This window comes from Melanotaenia boesemani, chromosome 24 (assembly GCF_017639745.1).
Source record: "Melanotaenia boesemani isolate fMelBoe1 chromosome 24, fMelBoe1.pri, whole genome shotgun sequence".
Taxonomy (NCBI): Eukaryota; Metazoa; Chordata; class Actinopteri; order Atheriniformes; family Melanotaeniidae; genus Melanotaenia; species Melanotaenia boesemani.
Window position 1 is genome coordinate 7,314,737 of NC_055705.1, and position 13,994 is coordinate 7,328,730.

The 13,994-nt window shown below is 42.7% G+C and overlaps 1 long non-coding RNA gene across 2 annotated transcripts; it reads right to left on the reverse strand.

Moving 5' to 3' along the window:
• Positions 1 to 2,152: 2,152 nt before the first annotated feature.
• Positions 2,153 to 5,480, reverse strand: LOC121635622. 2 transcript variants are annotated; one of them, XR_006009476.1, is made up of 8 exons: positions 5,358 to 5,480; positions 4,379 to 4,588; positions 3,947 to 4,253; positions 3,753 to 3,830; positions 3,626 to 3,680; positions 3,281 to 3,513; positions 2,937 to 3,145; positions 2,153 to 2,719 (listed from the first exon to the last, which is right to left on the reverse strand). It is a non-coding gene; the product is annotated as an uncharacterized LOC121635622 (long non-coding RNA). The 2 variants fall into 2 exon arrangements; XR_006009477.1 differs by lacking the exon at positions 3,947 to 4,253.
• Positions 5,481 to 13,994: the final 8,514 nt, after the last annotated feature.

The following is a 13,994-nucleotide window of genomic DNA, read 5'->3' on the forward strand; positions in this document are numbered from 1 at the left end:
TACTGCAGACGTAGCTCCTACGTTGGGTTCTGTCTGAGAGGAAACGCGGATACTTTGCGGTTTTAATGAGGAAAAAACATGAAAACACAAACTTTTACTACTTTTCTTTTTCACCTCTGATAGAAAACCAGAACAAACGGATGAGACACGGAGCCTCGAGACTCGTCCTCGTGTCTTTAGTGTCCTCAACACTGACCTGCCGACCGGTGGTATCAGAAGATGATCCCGCTTTGTTCCTCCTCGTGGGGTTCTGGTCCTGGTTCTGCTCCTCCATTCTGGTGTCTGAAGGTCCAGCAGCTCTCCGCTCCGTCTGTAGCCGCCACTGTTGCCAACTCCTCAGTAAGGAAAGTAGCTATTGGCTGTCCTGAAAGTCTGCAGAAGTCGCTAAATGACGTCATCGCCTAGTCTGCATAACTGGCCATTTGCATGTAATGTAATGGCCATCGTAGGAGAAAGAAAGAACATCGTGGAGAGACAAAAGGTGAGTCAAAAACACCCTAAATATGTTTAGAACTACAAATATTTTTTTCTGTTGATTCTTAGTTTGTTTTATTGTTTTTGTATTTTTGTCATTGAAATTGGACATCACTTTTAAAAATAAGCTCTGATAACCGTTGTCGAGATCCACATTATATAAATCAATTTTGTCCTTTATTGTTAAATGTTAAAATATCTAATTTAACCAAGGACTGTTAAGGTTTGTGGAATTGCTCTGTGTCTAACCCTCCTCCTTTATCCGGGCTTGGGTCTGGCAAAGTAACACAGAAAAGACAACTTGGCAGAGTTACTTAGGTCTTTTTTTTTATTTAATTTCTTTTAGTTTTTTTTTTCTTTAGTTTTCTTACTTTTAGTTTAGTTTCTAACCTTATGCTCCAGTTACAAGCCTACAACGAGTCACAGTAAAACATGAACATGTTTTGTCAGAAATATAACATTCTTAACTATTTTTTGGGATAGACAGTTTTCAGACCCCCCTGCTGTGCTGGCTCACAGAAAGAGTTCATCATCTTCATTTTGGTCAAGGCTTTCTATGCCAGGTTCAGCAACTGAGGGAACGGTCTTGAATGAGTAAACAGCTGATGTTCCAAAACGCTGCAAAACATCATCAGGCAGCTTGTACTCAGAGCAAGCCTCACCAGACAACTTGAGACCACATCGGACATACAGGACAGAGTTAAGGGTCTGCAAAGACATTTGATTTCTAAGTTTTCTTTTTACCACGCTCATCTGGCTGAATAATCTCTCAACTTCAGCATTTGAGTGTGACAAGAACACCACAGACACAGCAGCCATGGCAAGCTCCCGAAACGGGTTGATACCAGCTGCATCCCTGAACTTCCAAATTTCACTCCAGAAGCCCAGTGTGTTTTCTGTTTCATTCCACTTACTGAGATGGATGGCACACCGTTGCTGGACAATCTCGTCTATCTCTACATGAGAGTAGCCAATGAGATTGACTATTTTTTCTATTTGTCCCAGGCTCTTATTGTGCTTTAGAGTTTCTTCTAAACTGACATGTACTGCAATGCTTTGATGTTGTCCGGCAGTCTCCCCCTCAACTCGTTAGTGAGGGAGATGGTGAAGGCTTTCATTTAGTTTAATGTCACAATGTGGTTCTTTCTTACCAGTAATTTACATACTTTCATCATAAGCAGTGGCTCAGGCGGTAGAGCAGGTCGTCCAATGATCGGAAGGTCGGCGGTTCGATTCCCGCTCCCGCAGTCATCTGTCGTTGTGTCCTTGGGCAAGACACTTAACCCTCCTTGCCTCCAGTGTTGGCATCGCTGGTGTATGAATGTGTGGATGAATGTTCGGTGATGGTCGGAGAGGCCGTAGGCGCAGACTGGCAGCCACGTTTCCGTCAGCTTGCCCCAGGGCAGCTGTGGCTACACAAGTAGCTTACCATCACCAGGTATGAGTGAGGAGTGGATGAATAATGGATTCACACAATGTAAAGCGCTTTGGGTGCCTTGAAAAGCGCTATATAAATCTAATCCATTATTATTATTATTATTATAATCACCACAATAATCATTTCACACTCACTGTTTAATGTTCAATGTCATTAAGAACAACGACAAACATGTTTTTCAATAAACACTGTTAAACAATAATTAAACAAGTTAAACAATTATTCACTAATATTGTGTGTTTAATGTCGCTCTTCACAATGAGAAATGTTGCTTTTACACAGAAAATGAATAATACAAGAACCATTTAAAAAAGACCAATATTTACAATAAACACTCAAACAATCAGAACTATTTACAATTATTGACGAGCAAGTTCCCTAAATTCTATTTAGGATCTTTCTCCTCCACATGCTGGTATCCAGCCACATTCTGCTCATCAACAGCCTGCCAATGTTATTAAGCAGAAAACAGAAAATTACTATTTAAAACCTTTAGTTTCAATAACATCCGTGAACATACAGTATGTAGAAAACAGCAGCAAATAACTGTTACTGAGCACAGTTTCATGTGAGGAATCTCCAGCCTCAGATATGCCAGAGGCCAGTGTGGAGGAGGTGCTGGGAGCAGGTTGAACCTCCATATCCAGCACTGTGGCTCGTCTGTGAGGTCAGAAAAGCCCTCATCTTCCTCATCAAGCACCACATCGTGCTCCTCAACCAACCGGGCGGTCTCCTCTGAGTCAGGGTTCATGTCCTGCAGTTCCTGACCAGTCTGCTGGAACAGATACTGCACTCCTACGAGTTTGCCTGAGACAGGACCAAATAAATAAACACCATGCAGACTGGAATGAGTAAAAACCAGTCGGCTGGAAGGATCATGAAATACATACACAGTAACAAAAGGCTAAATATTGTTTTCACTAAGCAACACAGTTTCACAGGTATACAGTACAACACAAGAGTTTTCAGAGAGATGCAGCCTCATGCTTTTCCTTTGTCCTGGTAACACTGATGTAATTCTGACCTGTGTAACATGAGGACGGACAGAACTCTGGCGCCACCTTTCTGCCAAACAGCTTCTTGTAGGTTTGGTTGACAGAATGCAGCAAATCACCAGAGTAGCAGCACAAAGGAGACTTCTCAGTTGCCATGGCAGCAACACCTGGTCCTGGTTCCACCTGTGTAGCCCTTCCAACAGGTAAACCTGAACATTCAGGCTGTTGGCACTGCTCCCTAGAAGTACACTGAAACGTAACATGAAATATCAAACTGAAACATTATTGGCGTACACAACACATGAACCACATCACATACACAACCACACGTCAATAACACACACGTTCTGGTTTCAGTTCTCTCAACACAAACCTGGTATGAAGCGGTTTAGCTGCAGATGAAAAGACTCCAAGGAAGTTGAGCCTCTGGTTCACCTAAACACCGGCAGACACACACCTCCCTTGGTCAGCTCCCAGTTTTAGTGTAGAGAGCAACACCTGGTGGATCTTGGATGCTCTTCACATGCTTCTTCTGGACCCGCCAGATGTGCTCCATCCTCTCCCGATCAAACAGAGGAACACCAAGGGAGTTTGGGGGTCTAGAGCCTGAACAAAGTTTTATCATCGGATGTTTAAATCTGTAGGAAAAGACTTTAATGCTGTACAGAGAATGAAGTGTAGAACTACAGATGCTCTGGCTGAAAAGGTCATCACTCACTGAGATGCAGTGCTGACCGGAGAACCAGTAATCTCCCACCTTCCATGACTTGTTTCTGTAAAACAGAGTCTAAGTAACTTGTATTAACAACCCACTTTTAAACAGTTGACGTGTGATTGCAGTTTACCTGAGACACTTTCCTGGCCATGGCGACATTCGGCTCTGCAGCTGCAACATGTGAACCACCAAGTCTTGGTTTGGTAAACTGAAAGGTAAGAACTGTGTAATGAGAGGCCGTTTAAATATATTTATCTGTAGCCAAGTAAACTGATATTAAGCATGTGTCATTGTGAAACGGAGCTTATGTTTTAAACTGTTTACCTGTTCACATTCGTTCTGCTTGTAAAGCTGGTATTGTGATAACTGTGTGGGGTATTTTAGTGACGCTGGCCCTTTAAGAGCAGCTCCAGACTAGAGCACGCAGGCTCGTAGGTTTCCATCACACCGCGTGCTGCCAGCAGGAGTACTGGAGTAGTGATGTACGATGCCACTCGCTTTCTTTCTGATCCGATACCAAGTAAAATACAAGCCAGTATCGGCGATACCGGTCTGATACCGATCTGATACTGATCTGATACTTTGTCCAGAAACTTCATGTGTTTGGAAAATCACTTTGAAAGCAGCTCCGCTGAGGAGAAAGGAAGTGGTGGTAACATTTTCATAGAATATTCAGTGAATCAAACTTAAATTACAAGTAAAATTGATAAATAAATACATAAATACCACAATAACTGCATGTTTGTCAACACCTACATATTAAAATATTTAGTTTAGTCAGGCTGGGAGGCGGCGCAGACAGGAAACAGCTCTCTGGAGGGCAGCCAGGAGGCCGCGACCACAGGAGCTGGATAGTCCAGCAGGATCCACCCAAAGACAGGCCCTGAAGTTAAAGGCGGAGGAGAGTGTCCCCCTCTTGTTGCAGGAACCAGAGGCGAAGAAGGAGCCTTCCTTCTGCTGCTACACCTGTACAGAAACACAACAAAGAATTTCTTACAGCTTTTACAAGTAAACTAAGCTGACAATCATCAGGAGTTCCTAAAAAAAAAAACCCAGACAGCAACAAGATGTATCACATCAACAACCAAAGTACCAAAGACACACACATAAATAATAATAAAAAAATCCTGAACAAAAGTATTTCTTAGTGTATAAACCCACTGGACAACTCAGTGACTGTCAGCATGAAGAGGATGAGGAATGAGGAGCGATCAGAGATGAGTGTGATCCTGCAAATGCGATCACGTCTCCACGGAGACTAGAGGCAAACTAGGGCGGCCTAGAGATCGGGGTGATCGTTGGTAATCCTGGAGCACGAACCCAAGCCACCCCACCACAAAGACTACCCTGGACCCACCCCAAGGGCGGCAGAGCAAAGCCCCAGCCAGAGCCCCCCGGGGTCACAGGGTCCAGGCCCCGGTGGGCCAAGATCTGCAGCTGCCGACCCCGCCAGACACCAGCCATCCTGAGTGGCCAGAATGAAGAGTCCAGGGCTTCAAAACCCCAGAGGCAGCCCCTCCTCCACCCACTCCCACCCTCCCTCCTCCACCCAACCTGTTACTCACATCTATCCACCCTGTAACCCCTACTGGGTCACCCCTCACTCAGCTGCCCTGTTTGTGGGCAGAGGGCTTCCACCTGAAGACCATGGGTGGATATCAGAAGCCTTGTTTAAGATCGGGGGTAAAGGGAAAACTGGAGCTCCAGGACAACCTGAAGCTGTGGTACTACCCACCTCAGCCGAGTCTCTACCACCAGGAGCCTTCACCAGACCGTGTTTTCACCCATCCACTACTCGTCTGGATGCTCTATAAGTTGTGGAAGGTTAAGGTGGTCTGCCCCAATCCTTCTTGTGGTGGCATCACCTGGTAAAACTCAGTTAAGGAACTCCTTAAATCATCTGAACTTATCTGAAGTTATCTGAGATGACGGCTAAGAAAGGAGAGACTGCAATGAAATCTGCACGTTAATCTGAGGTACGAGTAGGAGACCTGCAGTAAAACTCACTGGTAAGACCCCCCAAAGAGAACAAATCCCTCCTATATGATGCATGTAAGGGGGGAACCCCCCCATTTTGAAAAATGAATTTCAGGCCCTGAAATTAACGGACTCTGGCAGAGATGGCTTAAGAGAGTGACTCTAAATGTCTGTTGTTAAGCATATGAAGGCCTTCTAGCAACATGATTCAAAGCAGTAACTACATATACATTAGATATCTAAGCCAAACTACATGTTTTCTTTTACACACATATATGACACACACACACACACACACACACACATATATATATATATATATATATATATATATCTATACCGTTCAAAAGTTTGGGGTCACTTTGCCTTGGGATTCAATATGTTGATAAATAACATATAAATAAATAACTGCTGTTTAGAAAGCATCACACACTTCTACTCATAGGCCTACACTGTAAGAAAAGTCCGTAAATATACGGTATAAAATACTGTGTCCATTTGAAGGAATTTTCTGTAATATTTTTTTACGGGTCTTTTAACTGTATTTGTTATGAACGCATTGCATTGTGGGAAAAGCGGTGCTCCTCAAGCCGTGGCTTCAAGGCAACAGCAGACCTTCGACAAAGCTTCGTCTTAAGAGTCGGTAAAATACTTTGTCACTTCTGTGGTAAAATATACATTCTCTTTAACCAGTATAAAATAAGTTTTAGGTTTTCTTTGTGCATTTTATCGGAAAAAGATATCCAGCTTGTTTCTGTCTGTATCGCTTTTCTTCTCATCTCGCGCTCTTTTTAAAAGCCCATTTTTTTTAACGTTTCAACATTAACTTTCCCGGAGCGCCAAAGAACATTAGTCCCAAGTCATTTTAGGATTAGGTTAGTTTAAAAAAAGTTACGCTTTTTATGAGTAAGCGTTACATTTTTATTTTAAACTTTATTGTGGCGGTTGTCAGTTACGAGTCGAGGCTGAGCCGCTGCCACTCGCGGTCAGCCATTAGACAGTCGTACCCAACAACAGTTGTTACGACAACGGGCTACTTTCATCGCCACAGCCCCAGTTGATCCACTTTCTCGGTCCTGATACACAGCGTGGTCACACACTGTGTTATTAGCCTGGCCGTCAGTTAAGAGTCGAGGCTGAGCCGCTGCCACTCGCTGCCAGCCATTAGCCTCTGTTAGCAAGTTGTACCCAACAACAGTTGTTACGACAACGGGCTGCTTTCATTGCCCCAGTTGATCCACCTTCTCGGTCCTAATACACAGCGCGATCACACAGTCTGACAGTGTGACATGTGGCAGACAATGCCACATCAAAGAGCAGCAAGCTAGCTAAAGGGTCATGCCCATTGAACACGGTTTGTACTGCGTCTCGGCTTGCCACAGGCAGGTTGCTCGCTTCGCCGAGTTCAGAGCTGTTCACTCTCTTGCGCAAGTTACGACCTTCGACTGTACACGTTATGAAAGCCGTGTATGAATGAGGAGTGTGTGAATAATGGAACCATTGTGAGACCTGCTGAAAAAAGTGTATCAATCTAATCCATTGTTGTTATTTTTATCATGTAACACTAGTTAGCAAGACAATGCGCTCCTACCTACAGTGACAGCATAACTAGCCATAGTAATCTGTTTTGGCTGCTGAAGTTGGGCGTCCTAAGAGTCATCATAACCCAGTGTTTCTCAATTCGGGTCCTCAGGAGCCACTGCCCTGCATGTCTTATTGACACTTCTAACTTGCAAAGATCTTGATGGTCATTTGGAGTAGGAACACATCGAAAAGAAGCAGGGCAGTGGGTCCTGAGGACCGGAATTGAGAAACACTGCCATAACCCACGCCACCATGCTGGTGTGTAATGTATGTGACTTTAAATGTGTCTCATTGACTGAATATTTGAGGCACTGCAGATCACATCGACATCTTCACAATGTGCTCCTGTCATGTGGCCATAAAGAATGTGGAAAAAAATTTTCTTCATTCAGCTGCCTTGCTGTTCACATGTCACGAACACACCCAGACACAGGGATCAGGCAAACTTGGAACCGTAGTGTTTCTGTGCAGTTGAAGTGTTCGTTCAATTTTTGTAGCAGAGAATATGGAGATGTTAAACAGCTTGTGTCTCACTTAAATGAGCACATCCAAGAGGGTCTGACTGTAACGTGTCCCTTTAATGGATGTCCTAAGACTTTTAATGTAAAGACTTCATTTTCCTCTCATATTTCCAGGTATCACAGAGGGTGGAGTGCGATCCAGGTAGCACCTGTTCATATATGTGAGGTTTCAGAACAGCATTTTCCAAGTGCAGACAATATACCTGAAGGGACTGATGTGAGTAATGCACACCAAATGACAGATGTTGATATAGACCAAAGTAAGGCTGCTAAGAGTGATAAAGTTGGAGATGCCTTCACAGAAAATCTAGCTCTGTTCTACTTGGGTTTGCAGACAAAATATTTAGTTCCAGCCTCCACAATAACAGAGATTGCAAATGAGATGAAAACTCTTCAGGATATTCAACAAGAGCATATGGTAGATGTACTAGCTGAAGAACTTGAACAATATGGTGTCCCAACAGAAAAATTAATATGTCTAGGGAAGAGTGTATATGAGCGTAGCCCTATGTATGAGGCTTTACACGCAAGTGGGACTTTAACTACACACCATCGACGACTGCAATATTACAAGACACACTTTGACTATGTTCAGCCTGTTGAGGTCACTCTTGGCTACGATGACAGAGGGCAGAGGCGACATTATCATTACATCCCTATACTGAGCAGCCTCACGGCAATGCTCAAAAAGGGAAGCGAAATTCAGCAGAGTTGTAACCCTCATCTTGTTGAAGATGGTGTACTTCATGATTTCACTGATGGGCATGCCTTTAAATCTAATGAGATGTTTGCCACAGACCCAGATTCTTTAAAGGTGATGCTATTTCAAGATGCTTTTGAGGTGGCTAATCCTCTTGGATCTGCCAAGCAAAAGCACAAAGTTTTAGCTGTGTACTTCACTATTGGAAATTTCCATCCACACATCAGATCAACTGTTGATCAAATCCAGTTGGTACTGCTTTGTATAGAGAATGACTGCAAGTATTTTGGAGTAGACCAAGTTTTCAGTGAGCTTGTGTCAGACCTGTGTCAGCTGGAAGAAAAAGGCATATCTTTTGGGGATAAGATATACAGAGGAACTGTTGCATGCATAATGGGAGATAATATGGGCTCCCACATGATCGGTGGGTTCACAGAAAATTTCAGTTCTGCTGAGTTTTTCTGTAGATACTGTCTAGTCACAAGAAATGCATTTCATTTGGACCCTCTCACTGTTTTCCCTCATAGAGATCCTACTGATTATAATGAGTCTGTGCAGTTTTTGGAGAGTCACCCTGAAGTGTCCATGCATCAGGGCATTAAAGGCAACAGTGTTTTCAACAAACTCTCACATTTCCATGTGTGCCAGCCTGGACTGCCACCCTGTTTAGCACATGACTTGTTTGAAGGTGTTGTAGACTATGACTTGGCAATGTGTTTGCAGTGCCTTATTAAAAAAGAGCAGTGGTTCAGTTATGAGTTACTAAATGACAGACTCAGATTATTTCCAGGTGAAAGCAGCAATAAACCAAATGCTATTCCAAATAAAGGAACAAAGCTTGGAGGCCATGCAGCCCAAAACAGGTGGCTGTTGCGGTTCCTGCCACTTCTGATACATGACAGAATTGAAGATGCTGACAATGCTGTCTGGCAGCTGATTCTCCTTCTGAGGGAGTAAGTTGAATGTGTCTGTGCACCTAGCCTCTCGGAGTCTCAGATTGCTTACATGAAAGTCCTGACTGAAGAGTATGTGGAAATGAGGCAAGAGTTATTCCCACATTTAAAACTGAGACCAAAACACCATTATCTGCTTCATTATGCCGATTTGAGTCTGCAGTTTGGTCCACTCATACATACTTGGACCATGCGCTTTGAAAGTAAGCATAGCTATTTCAAAAGATGTATCAGGTCAAGTCAGAACTTCAGAAATGTCACTAAGTCACTCGCTAACAGGCACCAGTTGTTTCAGGCATATCAGAGTCAGGGGAGTTTTTTCAGCCCCCAGGTTCAAGTGAAAGACTCCAATCGCTTTTATCCAGAGCTCTATGATGGTGGCATAAGGGCAGCAGTCGCAGATTTCGGACTGGACTCATGTAACTCAGTTGTTACAGACAAAGTGCAAGTTAAAGGCACTTTGTATGCAAATGGTATGCTTGTCATACACAGATATACCAAAAGACAACTACAGCTAGGGGAAATAGTGAGCATCATTATCAAAAGCGAAACAACTGTCCTGCTTTTGTTGAGGATGAAAATGGCCAGCTGGGTACCTGAGCTTGGCGTCTATGAGATTGACAAAAACAGTTCTGAAAAGCTTATTTGTGAAAGTCCTGACAGGCTTAATGATTACATTCCACTTTCTTTTTACCACATAGGTGCAAGGTTACTCATCCCACTCAAGCACATGCCACTATGGAGCTTGTGAAAGAATTAGTTCAGAAAGCCATGCCATCACTCAGTCATGTTGTAATGGAGTCACTCATGGCAAGACTAAAGGAGATTGGAGTAAACAGTGTAGATGACCTTAACTTTGTCAAGACTGAAGATGTCGATGGAATTCTGCCACCCATTCAGTGTAGAAGGCTAATTCAAGCATTCACTGCAGGCAAGATTTTTTTTCTTTTTTCATTTTTTTCTTTTATTTTTTAAATCCCTAATGCAGGTAAGATTTATAAACCAAGGGCCATATTCACAAAGAAGGCTAAAAGTAGCTCCTAAGCTGCTGATTCAGGAGTAACTCTTAGAAAAAAAGGGTGTGCCTGTCCTAAATTTAGGACTAAGAGTATTTCACAAAGCATTTTAGCGCGAAAACTAGCTCCTAAAGCTTAAAATGGTTAGGAGTCGTCAGGAGGACTCCTAAGGCGCTAAGCTTTTAAAACTGTATCACTTCAGTCATGAGGGTATCAGTGGTTAAGACTGTCACACTGATATTGCCAGTGAACAGAAATAATGCACTTACACCGGAGATAAAGTCATGTTCCTTTCAGCAGCTTTGTGAAAAGGTTTTAAGAGGGAGCTCTTAGCTAAAAACTTTTAGTGCTATTTAGGAGTCCTCCTATTGGTGAAATAGATTCTTTGTGAATATGGTCCCAGATCTTTCTGCACTGTATCAGCTGTTTGCCATTATATGGAGGATTGAATGGTCTATGGACGATAAGGATTTGTTCAGTACTCTGTGTGTGTGACAATTTTGAAAGTTCGCAAATTATGAAGGTGGGTTTATACTCGTGCTGTGTTTGCATGAAGTCAGGCCCACATAGCTGACGCAGAGGCAGCCTGTTTATACTTGAGCGTAGGGTTACAGCATTGTACTGCAGTTTCCTTTAAAGTTGGCTTAGCTTATTATTATTTGTCCAGGAAGATTGATTACTGCATGAATTAAGATTTTTAAGTAATAAAGCCATGGAATAGATACTGTGCTGTCATAATCAAATACATAATTGAATACATAGCACCTTTTAGAAAAGAAAAAAAAAATTCCATAATTTCTTTATTTATGTTGGATTTAGACTGAGGGCTGAGGATGACACCTGCTCCAGCTCAACCTCAAATTAAGTGCCAAAGCTGCATCACACCTTAGAGGTTTTTTTTTATCACCTTCAGAAGAAGACAAAATTTATTTTGAGTCATGAGTGCGAGTTTCATACTTGTAACTTAGCCTCCGTCCGTCCGTCCATTCATCCATCCATCCACAGAACCCAAACACCCAAACTCGTGTAATCAAACTGGCCAATCACAAGAGAGTCTGCACTCACATAACTGGGATGCGGGTCAGGTCCGGAGAGGTGTGCGTCAGGCCTCCATGGGCCTGCGCAGAGCCTAAGGCGGTTATGCCGATGCAGACCATGCACAAGTATAAATCCACCTTATGCCTAGCTGGAAGACCATTTGAATACTGTACATTCAGACAGATTTTGTTTCAGCTTGTTCATAACACTTTATTAGCTTAACCAATGATGTGGTTTTATAGTACATAATGCCAGTGGCATGCATTTATTTATGCAATTCCTGGACTGCTGTTGATTAATTCTTAAATGAAAATATAACATTTGGTTTTATGTTATCCATAGAGTCACAGGCTGTACTTGGATTGACATCTCTGCAACAGAATCCACTTCCAACACCTGGTCCCATGGAGGATTCTCCATCCAGAGAAACTGCTGTACCATGGCACAAAATGCCTCCAAACCTTATGCTTTCTTTAAGTGAAAAGAAGAGACCAAAGCCTAAAGAGAGAAGAGAGCTGGTCCGGATAGTCATTGATGATGTAGTCAGTAAAGTGCGTGGAAGACCTGGAAGAGCAAAGCTGCGGGAGATTGCCAAGAAGATTGTAGATCAATATCCCTGTTCTTTTCAAGACAGAGAGGTCAGCGGAACCAAAATCATCGGAACAGGATATGATTCTCTCTTCATACAGCTAGAAAACAGACTTGAAAATATTAGTAGGCCAATCACCTTCAGCTCAACCACGAGACCAGCAGTGAGTGAAGATGCAGTGAAGAGAAAGTCCGCACTCTCAGATCGTTATGGGTGTGTGGAGTGGCAGCCTGCTGTTGAGAATATAACAGAACTAGAGTCTAAACAGGATGACTTGAAAAGTAGCTTCAGGACCTGCCATCTACAGGAGTCTTATGTTCGCAATTTAATGGCTGAAACATATTCCATCCAACGTGCAACAATCAACAAAGGAAGCACTCTAAAAACAGTACTTGAAGAGTGGCCCTTCCTTTTTGAAGCTGTTCACCTGTTTGACCACACATGTACCCTCCTTGGCTTACCAGTGCAGACAAAGCTGGCAGAAGAAATATCCAGAAAGGGAAAGAACATCAAAGACTTCCTCGACTCAAATGGGATGAAAATGCCACCAGGTGAAGATCCAGTACAGCTCATCTCGGGCATTGCAGAATACTTCAAGGAAAAGCCTGATCTCCTTTTCTACCAAAGTGAGGTAAGTTTACTTCTTTTTGTCTCCCAGACATTCTTTTGATATTTGGCTTGTAATGTTCCCCCTACCATTTTGTAACATGAGTTACTGACCCCTTAAAAATCTGGATCCCAGATTTTTAAATTAAATTAAATTTACTCTACTATGACCTAATTCTTTAGTATTTGTATTAGGGATGTAATGATACTCAAGGAGTGGATTTAAAATCAATTTGAACTGGTCAAAATATCAATCGATTTAGAAAAAGAAAATTGATTGGCAGGGACTTAAAAACAAACTCCCAGATATGCAGTACATGATGCAATGTTTCTCCAGCTAATGGAGAATTAGCAAAATGTTTCACATGGACAGCGTCAGCATTTCTTAAGTGAAGCAGCATTGTCACCTCCTGCAGCGGCCGGTCTGCTGTCGGCCATGCGCTGTGCATCAACACAGCACACATAGAATACCTTGTGTGATGATGCGCTATGAGGTGAGGATGAAACTGCAGCTCCTCCAGAAAGTGATGCACACAGATCTGATGTGAATCGTTACATCCCTAATTTGTATGGGAAATACTCTATAGATGCAAACATTGTTTATGACATTTAGTGTTTACTTGATATTTTATTTTTCAACAACAGGAGTCTACTGCCGCTGGACTGAGCATCCCAAGCACCCCCTGTATCCTAATCATGGGTATGTAGTCTGTATAATGTATAATCGTGATCTCCACTTTTTCCTCCTCTTTTTTTCTTCAACCTATCCACTTCCTTTGTATTTGTCCATTGTTCCTTCTCTTTATTACCTGCTCTCTTCCATTTTCCTCTTTTTTGTCCTATTCCTCCATCTCTTTGGCCCTGTTTAGACAGCATCCGAATGTGCCCTCAAGTGACAACGATCGGATATCTTCTTGACAGTTTAAACACCCCTAACCACTTCAGATTTGATCTTTTTCATATCCGATATGGGCCACATTAGGAAGCCGATCTGTATCCGATCTTTTCAAATGCGTCCGCAGTCTAAACAGCCATGCGACATGTATCAGATATGCATCCGACCTCAACGTCATCTGTAGGTGACGCACATAATTTGTACCTGCAGGTTGATGCTTTGGTGCTGATGCAAATTCACATCAATGCAGGGACACATCCCGCTGTTTATGGTTTAGAATGCGCCGTTAATTTATGTCTGATTATTTATACTTTGGGTCATGACCGGACGTCCCATCAGGAGTATGGAACAGCGTTACTGAAGCCCAGAAGCTCCATCACGTCACACTTCTCTAAAGTTAAAACGGGCTGCAAGAGCGGATCATCCAGGCAGGACGTCAGTGGATGAAAAGCAAAGTGGATTAGACAGATTTTTACAATAAAACACTATTTAT